This window comes from Macrobrachium nipponense, chromosome 45 (genome assembly GCF_015104395.2).
Source record: "Macrobrachium nipponense isolate FS-2020 chromosome 45, ASM1510439v2, whole genome shotgun sequence".
Lineage (NCBI taxonomy): Eukaryota > Metazoa > Arthropoda > Malacostraca > Decapoda > Palaemonidae > Macrobrachium > Macrobrachium nipponense.
Window position 1 is genome coordinate 35,272,560 of NC_061105.1, and position 18,235 is coordinate 35,290,794.

At 32.9% G+C, this 18,235-nt stretch overlaps 1 long non-coding RNA gene across 1 annotated transcript; it reads left to right on the forward strand.

The window, feature by feature from the left end:
• The first annotated feature begins 8,376 nt into the window (after positions 1-8,376).
• Positions 8,377-12,127, forward strand: LOC135214133 (uncharacterized). Its single transcript, XR_010314285.1, has 4 exons — positions 8,377-8,499; positions 10,806-10,902; positions 11,556-11,657; positions 12,043-12,127. It is a non-coding gene; the product is annotated as an uncharacterized LOC135214133 (long non-coding RNA).
• The last annotated feature ends 6,108 nt before the right edge of the window (positions 12,128-18,235 follow it).

Sequence of the window (18,235 nt, forward strand, 5' to 3'; positions counted from 1 at the left end):
TAAAATAAAGAATGTTCTTCCTGGTCTTGGCAATATTATTTATCATTAAGCTAAGATTTCCAAGTAGCCGCCTAATTACTGAGACCACATATATATATATATATATATATATATATATATATATATATATATATATATGTATGTATGTATGTATGTATGTATGCATGTATGTATAACTGAATCACGAAAATTTGGAACGTGATGAATATATAAACAAAGGCAAACGCCACGAGGGAAAGTGAAACAATGGAGTAGTACTGCAAGGCCTTTCAACTCTCGCTCTTTCCTAAACAGACTGATATAAATATGAAAGCAAGTTTACAAAGAAAGCTCTTATAAATGGCAGATAGGGATTATAATGGAAAATATGTTCCTGAAGAATTAGTAGACCTACCCAAAACAGCGGTATAATTTAAGAGTTTTACAAAAGAGCAAGTCCAACTGCTCAGAAGTTAGGGACAAGACAATTAAAAAGAGTATACAGGGCAGTGACTGACCACACAAAAGAAATATGTTATAAAAGTATAATTCAATAAATCTCATTTTGGTAAACAAAAAATTTTTTTTTTTTTTTGGCAAAGAAAACATTTTCACAAATAATATATTAAACGTAATAGAGGTACAAAGAAAATATCTATAAGATAACTAATTTGTAATTAAGTCACTGTTTTTATCTTTAAGGTCATTCTTAAACATTTAACCTATACAAGGGTCCAAATAAAACAAGCCAGAGCTAAGGTCAAAATTACATTTGGAAGTAAGTTGTATAATGGCGAACTCTAAAAGATTTCGTGAAAAGACATCTTTGGATGTTGCAATTACTGAACTGCCAGTCCAATTTATCCTAGGGGAGTTTTCACTTGAATGAATGAATATTGCATTGGATATTTACTCAGTTGTGTTAGAATACTTGGCTGTTTAATTCTTATTTTGATATCCTTGCTAGATTGGCCAATATAAACAGAGGGGCAGTCCAAGTATGGAATTTTATATAATATTATGTTGTTGCTTTCTTTACGGCCAATTTTTATCAGGATTCCTTTTAGTTTGTTATTAAATGAAAAAACAAGGTTGACCTTGAAAAACTTTAACAATGATTTTATGGTTTGAAAACCGTTGAAATAAGGCAAACTAAGAATGTTCTTAGAAGTTTCTTTCTCCATGTTACTTTCACTATGAAATTTTTAGTGGCTTTCCTTATAGCAAATATCTAATATATGTGAGGATAACATAATTCTGTCCCTGAATTCGATTTCTTGACCCAAATATAAGTTGTTGGTTGGTTTCCTATAAACTCTGGATTTGCATTGAAATGGTTCTCTATGCATTAGCATATCTAAGAAAGGGATGCAGTTTTCTTTTTTCCAATTCTAAGGTAAAGTTAATTGATGGCATCAGGTCATTCAAATTAGAGAGTAAATCATTTACATCAAAACAGCTAAGATATCGTCAACTTATCTATACCACTTTAAAGGGATATAAAGGATATTAGGTAAATAGCATTTTTTAAAGAATTCCGTATACAAGTTTGAGAGAAGTGGTGCTAAAGGGTTGCCCATTGCCATACCAATTATTTGTCGATAAAATTCACCATTGAATATAAACTTTTAATTGCCTTGTCCCACATTCTGAACAGTTGGAATTGATATTTTCTAAACCTCTTAAATTGTACCCCTGTTTTGGGTAGGTATACTAATTCTTACAGTATATTAGATTCCAGGTACATATTTTCACTATCTGTCATTTATACGAGCTTTTTAAATTACTTACATATTCATATCAGTCGTCTTAGAAAAGACGAAAGTCGAAAAGGCCTCGCAGCGGTACACCATTGTGTCACTTTCCTATGTGGCTTTTGCCTTTATATATTTGCATATATATATATATATAATATATATATATATATATATATATATAATATATATATTATATACATATATATTTGTGTGTGTCTCTGTGTCTGTGTATGTATGTATGTATGTATATTCAAAATGGTTCTTAAAAAAGGATCCAGAATTTTAGGTTTTCATTTTCCTTCTCCTTCTTTCAGGACAGTTCATCTCAAATTCAAACAAACAGGATCATCTTGAGGAACAGATGCTTAGTTGGGCATCCGACGATGTAAACTTGTAATCAAGGAGACTAACCACCAGTTCTCGCATTTTGAAACCCGATGTTGATTTGTTTTGAGTAAAGTTTTTTTCCTGTTGGTCAAAAGCTTCGAGGAATATCATCCTCTTCGAGGGCGATTGGCTGTGATTCTCTTATAGTGTGAAAGCCATTTGTAACTCGTCAACTGACTTTATGGAGGTCAAGAGAAAACAGGGCAAGGAATTCATATCCGATAGTAGCTCACCTTGTATCATTTACATTAACAAGAATGACTACTTATCTTAATTTATTATTACTGTGGCTCTGTGGATACAAGATGCATAATGAATTTTAGGTGCTTTCTGTAGACAAATCAGTATTATTTTTAATGGTTATTGAATGTAGAAAATGGAGGGGACAGGTCCATGAGAAATACCAGAGACATTGTGGTTGTGAGCCTGAGAATAGATGTGGAAACGACTAAATAGAAAGAAAATACAAATTGAAAAGTGGATGTAAGGCAGGCATCATGAATAGGTGATAGCGAAGTTATGATTACTCGATATGAAATGTGGACATCTCTTTTATGAATTGAAAACCGAAGTAACTGTCCCATGGATAAGGAACAGACATGAATGCAGGACATCTACAAAGTGGGTTTGGAGCCTTGATCGGAGGAGAGCATCAGGACTTTTGACACCAGGCAGAGATGTGTGGAACAATCTGTCACTAGTAAATTCATGTGTGAATTTTCAGGATTAGTAAAAATGCAACAAACGTGTGTTGTTTCTTCCTTGCTAATAAGTCTTTACACGGTTGAAATAACATGATAAGGTGGGGATAGAGAAAGGGAGCACAAATGGAAGTTAGTAGGGCAGGAGAAATGAAATATGTTTGATGTATGGCATAACAAAGGCTTTCGGATGATACAGTGTTGATTGGTAGTCATGGCTGCAAATCAATACTACAGAAGCAGGTGAAACAGTATGAGCTCACAATAGAGGATTTTCATAAGAAATATTAGCATCGATACACGAGATGCATCAATCGTATTTTTGGCAGAAGTCAAATATCAATATGTGATGTTGAAGTTAACTATAATTGTCGGAACGGAGACTCCTCTCAGAAAATAATTGCCTTTGTATTTTCAAGGTTTTCATTCGTGTACTGAGCAATGGTTGATTTTATTGCCACACTAGTTAGCAAAACTGTACAAAATAGTGATGGCAGGATGACATCGGTAGAAGAGAAGTAATATCCACTGACTTCCTATCACTTTAATACCTTGACCATTCAGAAGCAAGACAGAAGCTTTGATGATGTGAACTGCGAATCTAACCCAAGAGGATGATGGACCCTACACACCCTCATCTCACCTGGACAGCTAATCTCCTCAAAACAGCATCTCGGCGCGCCAAACCGAACGCTCGGACAATAAACGCATGCGTCACACGCATCTTCTATACATATATAGTATGCCTTCATTCATATTATTGTCCTATTAAATAAATCGTCGTCATCATACGTACTGCAATGTCAGTATTTCAGCCATATGTACCATTGCTTCAGCCGTGTCTTGTGCACCAATATATATATATATATATATATTATATATATATATATATATATATATATATATATATATATATATATATATAAAAAAGGGTCCAGGAATCCACCAAACATTGTGAAGAATATTTTATTAGGAACGTTTCATACTACTTCAGAGTACATCTTCAGCCTGTAATTATAAATTGTGACAATTTAATTAACGGTAAAATAACACATTAAGACTAAAACATTAAGATAATAAGTTAATTAAAAACCTTAGAGAACATTTAAAACAAGCAATAGACTAAAACTTTAAGAAATATGGTAATTAAAATTTATAGAAACATTTAAAACAAATAATGAGAGGACAAGTACCCTAAGTGAAAGTAGAGAAGGGAATGATTTGAAAACAGTTCGGCCCAGATCTCAGTTATGCTAAATACAACGTGGCAGCAGCCACGTTTGCATTTAGAGAAGGAACCAGTCGTTTGATGTATAATGACTCAAGTGTCGTTAAGTAATTGTTGGGAGTGCTGTCAATGATTGAGAAATGTGTTTTATCAATATTAATTTTACATATTTTGGCGTGGTTACGGATATTGGATAATTCTGGATTTGTTATTCGTTGTCCTGTTCTGTAGCTAACACCTAAGTGACTAGAATATCTCACTTTTAGTAACCGTTTGGTCGATCCGACGTAAATACCAGGACAACCCGGACAATTAAATTTATAAATGACGTCGGATCTCATGAATGGTGGTAGTTTTTCTTTTTGCGTAAAAATGTGCCAATTTTTAATGGGTTGACAGGAATCAAGTTTAATTTTAAACAACCTATTTCACTTTCAATGATTTTCCTTATTCGCTCGCCTAATTTGTTTTTATATGTAAAAGGAATGGTACAGTACATTACTAGCTTCTTAACATCATAGGAAGGAACTTGCTCAGAAAAATTATTATTTAAAATTCTATTTACTACATTATAAAAAACATTTACTGGATAAGAATTGTTAATAAAATACCTCTTTAAAAATTCAATTTCTTCGTGAAATAAATGCCAATTTGAGGTATATTTCATAGCTCTAAAAACCAGGGTTGAGATGGCATTAATTTTAAAATTCAAGAAACAAAAACTATAAAAATTATTACCCAAACCCGAAAATGTATGTTTCCTAAAAATGGTAGTGTTGAGTCTATCATTTTCCTTAACAATCTTCAGATCCAAAAATGACAAGCAGTTATTATCCTCGGTTTCCATAGTAAAATTTATATTATGATGCTGGCTATTCACAAAATCCAAGAAGGCTTCACTTTGCCACTTATATTTAAATAATAAAAAAGTGTCATCAACATACCTTCGATAAAAGTGTGGCTTAAAATTAGAAGGGCATTCTGTTAAAAATTTTGATTCTAAAAAGTCCATAAAAATATCTGCAAATATAGGGGCCAATGGGGACCCCATAGCCAAACCCTCGACCTGCGAGTACAATTTGGAATTAAAAGTAAAAACTGAATCTTGCACTGCAAGTTCTAAAAGTTAATTAATTGTCAGACAAGATTCAGATCTTTACATGATAAGTCTTGACATTGAATCACTTTTTACAAACATACCAGTAGAAGAAACAATTGAGATTATTTTAGATAAAGTTTTTTTTAAATACCACATGCTTCCATGGATTTGATAGAATTTTATTCAAACAACTTTTAGAAAAGTTGTTTGAATAAAATTCTATCAAATCCATGGAAGCATGTGGTATTTAAAAAAAACTTTATCTAAAATAATCTCAATTGTTTCTTCTACTGGTATGTTTGTAAAAAGTGATTCAATGTCAAGACTTATCATGTAAAGATCTGAATCTTGTCTGACAATTAATTAACTTTTAGAACTTGCAGTGCAAGATTCAGTTTTTACTTTTAATTCCAAATTGTACTCGCAGGTCGAGGGTTTGGCTATGGGGTCCCCATTGGCCCCTATATTTGCAGATATTTTTATGGACTTTTTAGAATCAAAATTTTTAACAGAATGCCCTTCTAATTTTAAGCCACACTTTTATCGAAGGTATGTTGATGACACTTTTTTATTATTTAAATATAAGTGGCAAAGTGAAGCCTTCTTGGATTTTGTGAATAGCCAGCATCATAATAATATAATTTTACTATGGAAACCGAGGATAATAACTGCTTGTCATTTTTGGATCTGAAGATTGTTAAGGAAAATGATAGACTCAACACTACCATTTTTAGGAAACATACATTTTCGGGTTTGGGTAATAATTTTTATAGTTTTTGTTTCTTGAATTTTAAAATTAATGCCATCTCAACCCTGGTTTTTAGAGCTATGAAATATACCTCAAATTGGCATTTATTTCACGAAGAAATTGAATTTTTAAAGAGGTATTTTATTAACAATTCTTATCCAGTAAATGTTTTTTATAATGTAGTAAATAGAATTTTAAATAATAATTTTTCTGAGCAAGTTCCTTCCTATGATGTTAAGAAGCTAGTAATGTACTGTACCATTCCTTTTACATATAAAAACAAATTAGGCGAGCGAATAAGGAAAATCATTGAAAGTGAAATAGGTTGTTTAAAATTAAACTTGATTCCTGTCAACCCATTAAAAATTGGCACATTTTTTACGCAAAAAGAAAAACTACCACCGTTCATGAGATCCGACGTCATTTATAAATTTAATTGTCCGGGTTGTCCTGGTATTTACGTCGGATCGACCAAACGGTTACTAAAAGTGAGATATTCTAGTCACTTAGGTGTTAGCTACAGAACAGGACAACGAATAACAAATCCAGAATTATCCAATATCCGTAACCACGCCCAAAATATGTAAAATTAATATTGATAAAACACATTTCTCAATCATTGACAGCACTCCCAACAATTACTTAACGACACTTGAGTCATTATACATCAAACGACTGGTTCCTTCTCTAAATGCAAACGTGGCTGCTGCCACGTTGTATTTAGCATAACTGAGATCTGGGCCGAACTGTGTTTTCAAATCATTCCCTTCTCTACTTTCACTTAGGGTACTTGTCCTCTCATTATTTGTTTTAAATGTTTCTATAAATTTTAATTACCATATTTCTTAAAGTTTTAGTCTATTGCTTGTTTTAAATGTTCTCTAAGGTTTTTAATTAACTTATTATCTTAATGTTTTAGTCTTAATGTGTTATTTTACCGTTAATTAAATTGTCACAATTTATAATTACAGGCTGAAGATGTACTCTGAAGTAGTATGAAACGTTCCTAATAAAATATTCTTCACAATGTTTGGTGGATTCCTGGACCCTTTTTAAATGCTCTCATCTGATTGAATATATATATATATATATATATATATATATATATATATATATATATAATTATATTTCTATATATTCATTGAATAGAATGGCTTTTTCACTGTTAACCAGCATTTTTTGAAATTGCTTCTTATTTTCTAATTATTTTCTTCACTTCATTGTTCAGGTTACTAATGGACACATATTCGCGTGTAAAAATACTGAGTAAATGGAAAAACCCCATTATGTGTCCATTAGTAACCTGAACAATGAAGTGAAGAAAATAATTAGAAAATATGAAGCAATTTTAAAAAAGCTGGTTAATAGTGAAAAAGTCATTCTATTAAATGAATGTTGTATCCGTGAAAAATTGTGCACTAAATATATATATATATATATATATATATATATATATATATATATATATATATATATATATATATATATATATATATTTCCATCTGTCAAGAAGTACAAATGACTGTGTTGTGACCTCTGTTTTTGTCGCCTAGTGTCAGGCACTACATTTCCGTTCGCAAGAGATACTGACCCGTCTGTTTGTTGCCTGAATAAATGAGTAAGTTTGTAGACTCTACCTCTTACCCACGCCTTCGCTACAATGAAATGGTGAGTGTCAGTGAAGAAGACAAAGGACTGCAAACGGTTGCCCGACGAAGGTATTCGGAAGGAGGTAGATGGTCAAACGAGAAAGGAGATGGATCAGAGGCAGGTGGGGCGAGGAAACCAGCTGTAGAAGATCTGGAAAAGTTCTGGAATTAGAGGGTTTGTTTACGAAGATAGAAGCTGGAACACACGAGGGAAGGCCCGTTCAAACTCTCTCTCTCTCTCTCTCTCTCTCTCTCTCTCTCTCTCTCTCTCTCTCTCTGGGAAGTAGTTTCCTTTCTTTATGTGAGTGATATGAAAATAAAACGTATAATGTTAAGACTGGAGGATATGATTAGTTGTGAAACTAGGAGTGGAAAATATAGCGATGTAAATGAGATGTGATTCAAAAGTAACAAAATTAATAAAATTGATCAGACTACTTTGGGTGGTTGAGTAGTGTAGGGAGACTGGGAAAAGATATAGATAGGTCGAAGGGATTCAAGATTCACAGATTGAAGAGGTGAGAGAATACACAAGAACAATGGTAAGTGTGCAGCAACACGCGTATCGACGCACTGATCACAGGACTTCATCTTACTACAACTGAAGCGGAGAAATAAGAGATCCAAGTTCCCTAATAGGTATCATCATTTAATATATATTTTGCAAAGGTCTACATGCCGAAGAAATCGAGAGCTTCTTTGAATGATGCAAAAGAATTAACCTTTGCTCAAGCCGTTTTTATTATTAATAAGTCTTTAGCCGAATAATGAAATGAAAGGACCAATTCCGTGACTACTTTGAGGGACGATGCTGACGGGGACCCCAACAGACAGACAGCTTGGCTCTCATTGGTCAGTCACTCTTGAGGGTGTGGCCATCTCAAGCATAAAACGCGGTTGCAGGCAGACTATCCCATCAGAGAGACCCCAGAGTTTATCCGTGATTTCCAGGTAAAGTGTCCTGCTAAAATTTTCCGTGGGTTTGAGAGAGTCAGAAAAGTGTTGGTTTCGGTGTATCATAATCGTCAAAGTTTTAGTGGCAAGTGTGGAAGTTCGAACAAAATCGTAATACTCGTTCCTGCGTTGACGTTAGGTATGCGACTCCTTCTGCTGTCTTTTTGGTCTGTTTCTCTCTCGTATCAGACCCGTTACATGATTTGAGTGGGTTTTTCAAAGTTCAAATGTCCAAACCTGACCCAAAATTCTCACTATATTTCATTCAAGGCTTATCTTTACTGTTCCTGTTATCATATCCCCAAATAGTACTATATTCATCAGAACACTCTCATTTATGCTGCTGTTTTCGTTGCATGACAATTATAGTCTTCCATTATTTGTTTTTAGAAGGCGAAGCCACTCTCTGAGTACCCACCGATTTCTTTTTCCTGTTTTAGCGTTTTCTCTGACCTGCCTAGTTTTGGATAAATCATCAGCTGCTCTCACACGTATTCCTGAAGATATTTACCTCCCTCAAAAGGAAATTGTTTCATTATAAACATATTCACCCATGGACTTTGTTTTTAATGTTTGCAAAGGATTCTTCAAGGACCAAAAAGTGACTCTTCGTATTTAGGGATTTTTCAATTTGGTTCAATAAGGCACGAAATGGGGGAGATCCAATAGAAATAAAATAGTGGCAGACAAGAGCTGCAACATAATAATGTTATGGATATTTCATACAATAAGGACAGAGCCAAAGGAGAGAGAGCGAGCGATCCCTAACGCTGAGGTGAGTCACATTGAAGTTGATTTATAAGTTGTTGGCGGCGATTTAGTTATCTATTTGATAAACCGATTTTAGTGTACATGAATTGGCTATCGTTTTATTTCAACAAACGTTCCGGTATAATCAAAGCATTAATATTATGAATGAATTATTCTATCACTGATAGAATAATTCCTTTGACACACATACGGCGGCGTTCGCGTATGTGTGTTACGGATGTGGCAATTCCTCATCCCCCTTGGGAAGGTGCAATCAGACAAAGTGGTTAATTAATGCAGTACTCAGCTTACGTTTCCTATGTGAGTTGATTATATAAGGACTGCTGTCAATACTTCACGCAACTGTGAGTGGGAACCAACATCTGGTGGTTTTCAGAAAAAAGACGACGGATAAGTGATCCCTTCAGATGATTGTAACCTCCTGGCGTCATCCCTCGCCACCCAGTGGATAAGAAGCCTGTTGTGGAATACATATATATACATATACAGTATAATTATATATACTATATATATATATATATATATATATATATATATACAATATATATACCTATATATATTTATATATATATATATATATATATACATATATATATAAAGATTTTTTCCCACGAACGCAAAAAAAAACTTTATTTATACATAGCATCACGTTTTATATACTTCGTGATTAAGTTATTCATATATATATATATATATATATACATATATATATATATATATATTTTATATATATATGTATGTATACTATATATGTATATATACATATATACATATATATATATATATATATATATATATATATATATATATATATATATATATATAAGCCATATCTGAGCAAACGATAGGCGCTCTTTTCTGTATTTTGTTTATTCAGATGCCGACGTTTCGTATCTCTCGATACATCTTCCTGCATGGCTGAAGTCGCGAAGTTATAATAGTAATTGTGTATAAGCAGCGGAAGGTACACATCATGTACTTTTACTAACACCATATTAAAATCAAAAGTACAGAAAGAACACAAAAGATACACGAAAAGGTTTAAAATTTGAATTAAAACCAAAACATTGAAATAAGGCAGAGGTGCAACGCAACAGACAGGGCACCCACCCACCCCAGCAGTGCCAAAAGGACTTCTACCAGGTACAGAAACAGGTATTGGGGAGGGGATGTAAACAGCAGACTGAAACATGTGGGTTAACCAATAGATAATTAGGTAGAGGATGTTTGTTGATTAGGAATGGGGACGATTATTTTAATCATAATAGATACAAGGGTATTTAAACTCGTCAATGTTTTGGGTCTTACCTATCATGCAAAAGTCTTTAGGATTTATGTGTGTTGCAAATTTTATATTTGAGTACGTGCTCCTGTCTTTCTGATATATATATATATATATATATATATATATATATATATTATATATATATATATATCACTGTTACACTTGGCTGTCAGTGCTGGTATAGAGAGCAGTAAAAACAATAATAAAGGAGAGAGAGAGAAACTAACCAATCTTCACCTATCCTCAGGTCATCATCCGGTGAAATGCGACTCTATATGACGATGTTCTTTGTTTTTGTAGTTCTTCTGGGAATGCTAGCCGAAGGGGAAGGGACCCCATATGGAGTAAGTATGATATCTTGAATATTTCAAAGAAATTATCTTCAGAATCTTATAGATAAATCATGTTTACACACACACACACAGACATATATATATATATATATATATATATATATATATATATATATATATATATATATATATATATATATATATATATATATATATATTATTTATATATACATACATAATTGTAAATAGACATAATGCCCTCTTAACTTCTCGAATTCCTCGCGATTTTTTGGATATGCTTGTCACTCCAAAGCCTTGAGATTCAAGTTCAAAGAAATATGAAGAAATCATGATGTCCGGTAGCGGGAAACGAACCCGGACATCATGATTTCTTTGAACTTGGATCTCAAGGCTTCGAGAAGTTAAGAGAGCATTGTGACTATTTCAATAACATATGTATCTGGTAAAAATGACCAATAGATTCTGCATATATATATATATATTATAATATATATATATATTATATATTTATAATATATAATATACATATATATATAATATATATATATATATATATATATAGATATATATATTTATATATATTTATACATATAAATATTATACCAATATATATATATTATAATAATTATTTATATATACACTATATATATATACCATACATTTACTTGACTTTTTCATTTCAGGGTGGAGGAAGCCCAGCTAAACCACCACCACAGTGCTGCCCACCCTACTGCCCCTGCTGTGACCCACGCAAGCCTTGTACATGCAGTGCCCCATGCCCATCTGTGAGTCAAATTAACCTTAGTTAACTGACTTCAAACTCCTCTAGCAACGTTCTGCTTCTTTTTTTTTTTTTTTTTTTTACTACCCCTGTCAGCGATGAAGTCTGTTTGTCTACAAGATATTTCAAGATGTTCTTATGGAATTCAATTCAATTTTGTCAAGGGAGGTTTATTGGCCAAACAATCTTTGGCTGAATTTTGAGATGGCACCGGAATTTTGTTGGTACTAACGGAAGCGTGAGATGCCTGGATGCTTCTTAGTTACAGCTTTCCTTGTTGATGTTTTTATCGTCTCTTTTACTATAAAATGTCTCGCCACACGCTTTGCAATGAAACAATTGTACAATGATTATTATAAATTTTTTCTGTTTTTTCTCCCATGGCGCAGGGTCCAGGAGGTTCCGTCTGGAAGTGAATTTGAAGATGTTAATGAAAACGAGATGTCGTTAGTCACATAATTAAAAGTTTAAAATCTAGATTTGTTTTATTGGTGCTATCTTTTTACTGGGTATATTCGGTCAACCGCAATGAAATGATGACACAGAAGATAAATGAATGCCATTGAAAATGGAATTCTCTCAAAATGACTAAATGGTCTACAGGGCAGAAAGGAAAGAGAACAGAGGAATTTGATACAACGTGAATTCCATGACTGGTATGAAGAGGCCAACAAAGGAAGACATACCGGGACAAAATCGTTTTAAAAATGCAAATAGATTTCAATCGATTTTAACTTATCGTCAGGCCTTGAATTCCTTGCAAACCAAAATATGGAATTATAAGGGTTTATTGACAATCGGTTGTTCCTCTAGAAATTTTTGTCAGAAAAAAGTAAAAAATTATTTTTTTTTACTCCTGTACAAATGATTTTGGCTACGTCATCCAGACCAACGTACAAACACAGTAGTTACGACTTTAAAGCGGAGCAGATACTCATGTTCTTAGTGGGTGAGGAGCCAAAGACCTCCACAGGGTGACTTCTCGAAAGTCCTCACTGGAATCATGAAGGAGATGTAACATTATCCTTGGCGCCATTTAAGCAGATCGATGAAATGCTGCAGTGTAGACTTAAACCAACACAACCACGAGTTTAATGAGATTGTCTTCGTTACAAAATTCAAAAATGCATCGTTGGAAAAACTTAGTCCTCGAGTGATCATTACATCCATTGTCTGTCAAACACTAAGATTGCTACGACACTTTATTATGATAAAAGTATGGGCCTAGAAGAGCCTACTCAAGTGAACGTTTTCCAAAGTCCTTTCTGGACCATAAGCTTAAAACTAACATTAAAAACATATTCGACTTTGAATATTATCATTGTAAACCTATTTTTTTTTTTTTACTATCAAAACAAAAATGTGGCATAATTTTTTTACTGCCAAACCTCTGTTCCGCATAGGGCATTTAGGAGGTCAGTGGTCACTTTAATTGGGTACTGTGAAACCAGCCATCTACTTAAAGAACTATCTCTCAAGCTGTCAATGCGATAGGACAGTATGGAAAGCCAAAGCGGAAACTACAGTAAGTGACAGGAGTCAGGCAAAATCTTAAGCAATGGATTAACGTTAAGGAAAAGATTTAAATGGATAAACAGATGTGTCTACGCTTCTTTTTCTACTCAGTCATAGCGATCAGGGAGTGTCTGACAGACCGTAATAGAAATAAATTTTTCTCCTGCAATATTACAGGACACCAACAATGCCGTAATGAAGTGGCTGTAAAACTCAATATCTCGGCAAGTTGGGGGCGGTTCGCCTCAGATATCATATGAAGTCTTACTGTTCTGAATACAATTTATCCGAAGGATGATTCTGCCATTCAGCAGTCCAGACTAGAAAAGAAGCGTCTATCAACGTTGCCTTAAAAATGCATACAAACGCCATTCAGGTAAATAATTTTTAACGAGAGAAGGCGAATGTTTTAACCACTGCTTTCCAAAGTATCTTGTGTTTTGCTTTATCGCATTCATCATTCTTACTGTTGATACTATAAATAGGTAAAGGTGATGATTTTTTTTTTACCATTTTATACAATGAATTGTTTTGCATGAGTATAGAATCTGCCATTTAAGAACAATTAGTATTTCATGTTTTACAACAAAAATAAAGAAGAACCCTTCCTCTTTTTAAGGCTAATTGCGTTGTTCTGTATTATTCTTTTTCACCTCCAAAAGAATATTAGGAATATGAAGTCATAGTAAAACATCAAATTTTATTCAATCGTCCCAATTTAAGACCGCATTTGATGCAAGGAACAATAAATCCACAAATATTAAGAAAACTTTCATGATTTTATATAAAATCATGAAATTTAGATAAGAACAAATTCAGACGTTACGGTCATACGAGTATTTAACTATTCTAGAAATACGGAGTTACTAAAGTTCATACTGAATTTTATTTGCAATTACTATTTTTATGATATACGGTCAGAATTGACAAGGTCTAGCCTACATTTAATCTGCTTTCAACTCTTTATGGAAATACAGTTCAAATCAGCCGTAAAGTACTGCAATGATAGTTTTACTTCATTCACAAATATTAATTTTTCTTTAAAAGTCGTAGTATAACCTAATGTGAACATGCAACAAAAACCTATTAAGGAACATTATGGATTTCGTAAGGAAATTTAAATCTGTTCAGTTCTTCGATTAATTTGAAAATTCATACACGTAACAATGAACTTAGATGTACAATGCCATTTTTATTTTTAGTGCTATATCCTTCTCACAAGCCTAACAATGAATAAATATATTTTCAAAATCTCTATAACCGAGTTCAGTGCAGAAATCTGATTTTTTCCATTAGTAAATTTGGTGGATTGCGTTTTCATTTTATCACGAAATGCTTTCTTAACCATAAAAATAACTCTTTCGCTACGTCTCATAACCACGAAGTATCTCGCGGGAACCAGGTAGCCTCTACGGGCAGGAACTGTTGAGTAAAATGTATAATTGCATTCTTATCTTACCCTCAACAAATTAGCATGGCTGTTGAGCTTCATTATGTATAAGAATACATACATACATACACACACGCGCGCGCACACACACACATATACATATATGTTCATATGCATATAAGGGCAAAATCTACGACACAGCCTAATATGAATATGAAAGTAAGTTTACAAGGACAGTTCGTGTAAATGACAGATAGGGATTATAAAGGACAATATGTACTTGAAATCCAACAGACCTGAAGAATTAGTAGACCTACCCAAAACAGGGGTTCAATTTAAGAGATTTACAAAAAATTATGCAGGACGGTGACTGACCACACACACATACACACACACATATATATATATATATATATATATATATATATATATATATACATATATATTATCTATATAATATATATATATATATATATAGATAGATATAGAATATATATTATATACATATATATATATATATATATATATATATATATAGTATAGTAGGTACAATTCAATAAATCTGATTTTGGTAAACAATAAAAAAAGTTTTGCGAAGTGAAATTTTCACACAAATAATATAATAAACATACAGATACAAAGAAAATATTTACAAGGTAACTAATTTATAATTAAGGCAGTGATTTTATCTTTAAGATTGTTCTTAAACAGTTTGCTTAAACAAGGGTCCAAATAATACAAGCCAAAGCTAATATTGAAATTACATTTGGAAGTAAGTTGTATAATGGAGGATTCTAAAAGCTTTCGTGAAAAAACATATTTGGATGTTGCAATTACTGAACTCCCAGTCCAATTATTTATCCTATGGGAGTTTTCACTTAAATGAATGAATATTGCATTGGATGTTTGACCAATTTTGACAAAATGATTTATGCTGTTTAATTCTTACTTCTAAATTCTTGCCAGATTGGCAGACATAAAAGAGAGAGGTAGTCCAAACATAGAATTTTATACATTATGTTGTTGCTTTCCTTAGGGCTATTTTTTATCAGCATTCCTTTTAGTGTGTTATAATAAAAGATTTTAAGGTACGCCATTGTTTCACTTTCCTTCGTGGATTTTGTCTTTATTTATATATTTATCACTTTCATGATTCAGTTATACATAATGAGGACCACGTTTACTTTCGCTATCCTGTTTCCTCTTTTGAGATGTGTAGTCACTACCTTATTCAAGTTTCTTGTGGCTGCACATTCAACCAAAATTCAACTAAAGTTCCTGAAGAAGTGCTTTTCTGAACAAGTGCTCCCTAGATCCTTGCTACCACGCCGGTTAAGAATAATGACCACCACCCATTCAGTGAATTCAGTGCCGTGATGTTAAAACACCACATTGCAGCCACCAAGCAAGAAGAGAAAGAAAAATTCAAGGAATTAGCAAAAAACAAGGATCTCTTTCAACCATTCTATCCTAGCTGATTGGAAGGACTCGCTGCAACGAGAAATTCACGAAAAACTCCATAGGACAACAGCTGCCCTCAAAAGGGAGCTCGACAGAAAACTTAAAAATCTTATTGATAGCAGTGATTCGACTAATAGTGCATGTCATGATTGTGTTGTAAACTTATCAAGTAAACAAATGAGAGAAAATGTTGTATGTGTCCTTGGATATGATTTATCTTTCTTCATATCGAATCCTCTGCCTCTACTTTAACGATAGCGTCATCCATCAGTAAATTCGAAAAATTTTGTGATCTTCCTCAAAACCTTGATGATATAATAAAAATAATATTTATGGAGCTGCCAATGTTAGTTATGAAAGTAACTTCCCTGCTCATTATAAGAAAATTTGTACCAATCTTAAAAGACAATACAATCCACATCACAAAAGCTGATAAGTCAAATAGCATCATAATTTTAGATATCACTTATGCAAGTCCTACTGGATGATGATATGACTTACCAAAAAAATCTTCTTCATCAAATCATAAAAAAAAAATTCAGTAGCACAGTGATAAAAATCCTTAAACATAAAAATGAACAATTAGGCCAATTGTCAGTCAAATTACCCTCGTTATCTTACTTGTACGGATTAGTGACTGTGCAAAAAAATAAAAAATGCTATGCGGCCCATTATCAGCAATGCTGGCTCAGTATCTTATGAACTTTCGAAATATATCGCCAACCACTTGTCCCCGTTACTTGGAGCTATCTCAGATTCTCACCTTTATAATTCTCTAGGTTTAATTGATAAATTAAACAAAATCACTTTTTGCCTCACTGACAGATTCGTTAGTTTTGATATTCTCTTTTTACTAAAGTCCCTATAGATTCTATATCTTTGAGTATCTTAGTAACGAACTAACCCATCATGAATTACCTCTAGCTATAAATCATATAATTTTACTCGCTAAGTTGTGCATTTGTGATTGTAAGATTGTATGTAGACCGTGAGCCCGCCATAGATCCCCTAGGGATTTTTGCAGCCCCCCTTTTTTTTATTCTTTAGAGATCATAGAATCAGAATCTGCTTGTCTGCACTTCGGCTGTTGGTGATTTTGGCCGTAACAGCGGCCATTTTGAATTCAATTGGGGCGCAAAAGGAAAAATTATTACTAATATTTTTTTCTGCTTATATCTTTGTAATATATATTTTCAAAGATTTTTTGGGTCAAGGAATTCATTTTTTATAGTTCTAAAGCCCTATCATCAATATTTATCAAAGTACTTGGTAATACTAAAATTGACGATTGTAGAGAATGTTATATGAGCACAGTATATCCAGCAGAGAATATTGATGAACATATATTCTAATGACGTTGCACTGTATATTAATGACAAGAATCTTTGTTATTTTTAATGCAATATTGTCTTGTATATTTATTAAGTTATAATTAATGAGGGTTTTATTTACTTTTAGGTATAAGAACTCATAATGGCCACTAACACTTTTTCAGATGAAAAGCCATTGAAGCTGAAATTAACTAAAAAGGAAAAATCAACGTCATCAACAGCATCGCAACTAACATCTATAATTCACTATGAAAGTAATAATTCAGAAAAGACTGTGAAACCTTTAACTGACCACAGTTTTGATATGTTCCATGAAAAAAATTCATTAGACAAAAAAGTGACAAACCGAATGAAAGACTTGAAGCAATATGTGATAACATTTCAAAAACATTTCTTAAGAATTTAAATGGAACTCACAATTAGTATTATAAGAACTTTGCTAACGTTTCCAGAATCTTAAAGAGAAAGTGTACAGCTGATGAAAATCAGACTACTACCTCTTGATCAAAAAGTGGAAGGACAATGAAGAAAGTACAAGCCCAAACACCACTTTTTCCTTCAACTGTTTGTTCATTGTGCAACAGGTACAGGAAAAAGGTGAAGGGGCGTAAGTAACGAAATTCCCATCAAATGCCAAACGCAAACAGCTGAAGAGGAGCACCAGAAAGACTGAAGGACTTCAAGATGCCAGATACCGATTATGACCTTCGTCCTACTTGTAGAAAACATTACGCTAGATTACATCCTACTTGTAGAAAACATTACACTAGATTACATCCTACTTGTAGAAAACATTACACTAGATTACATCCTACTTGTAGAAAACATTAAACTAGATTACATCCTACTTGTAGAAAACATTACACTAGATTACATCCTACTTGT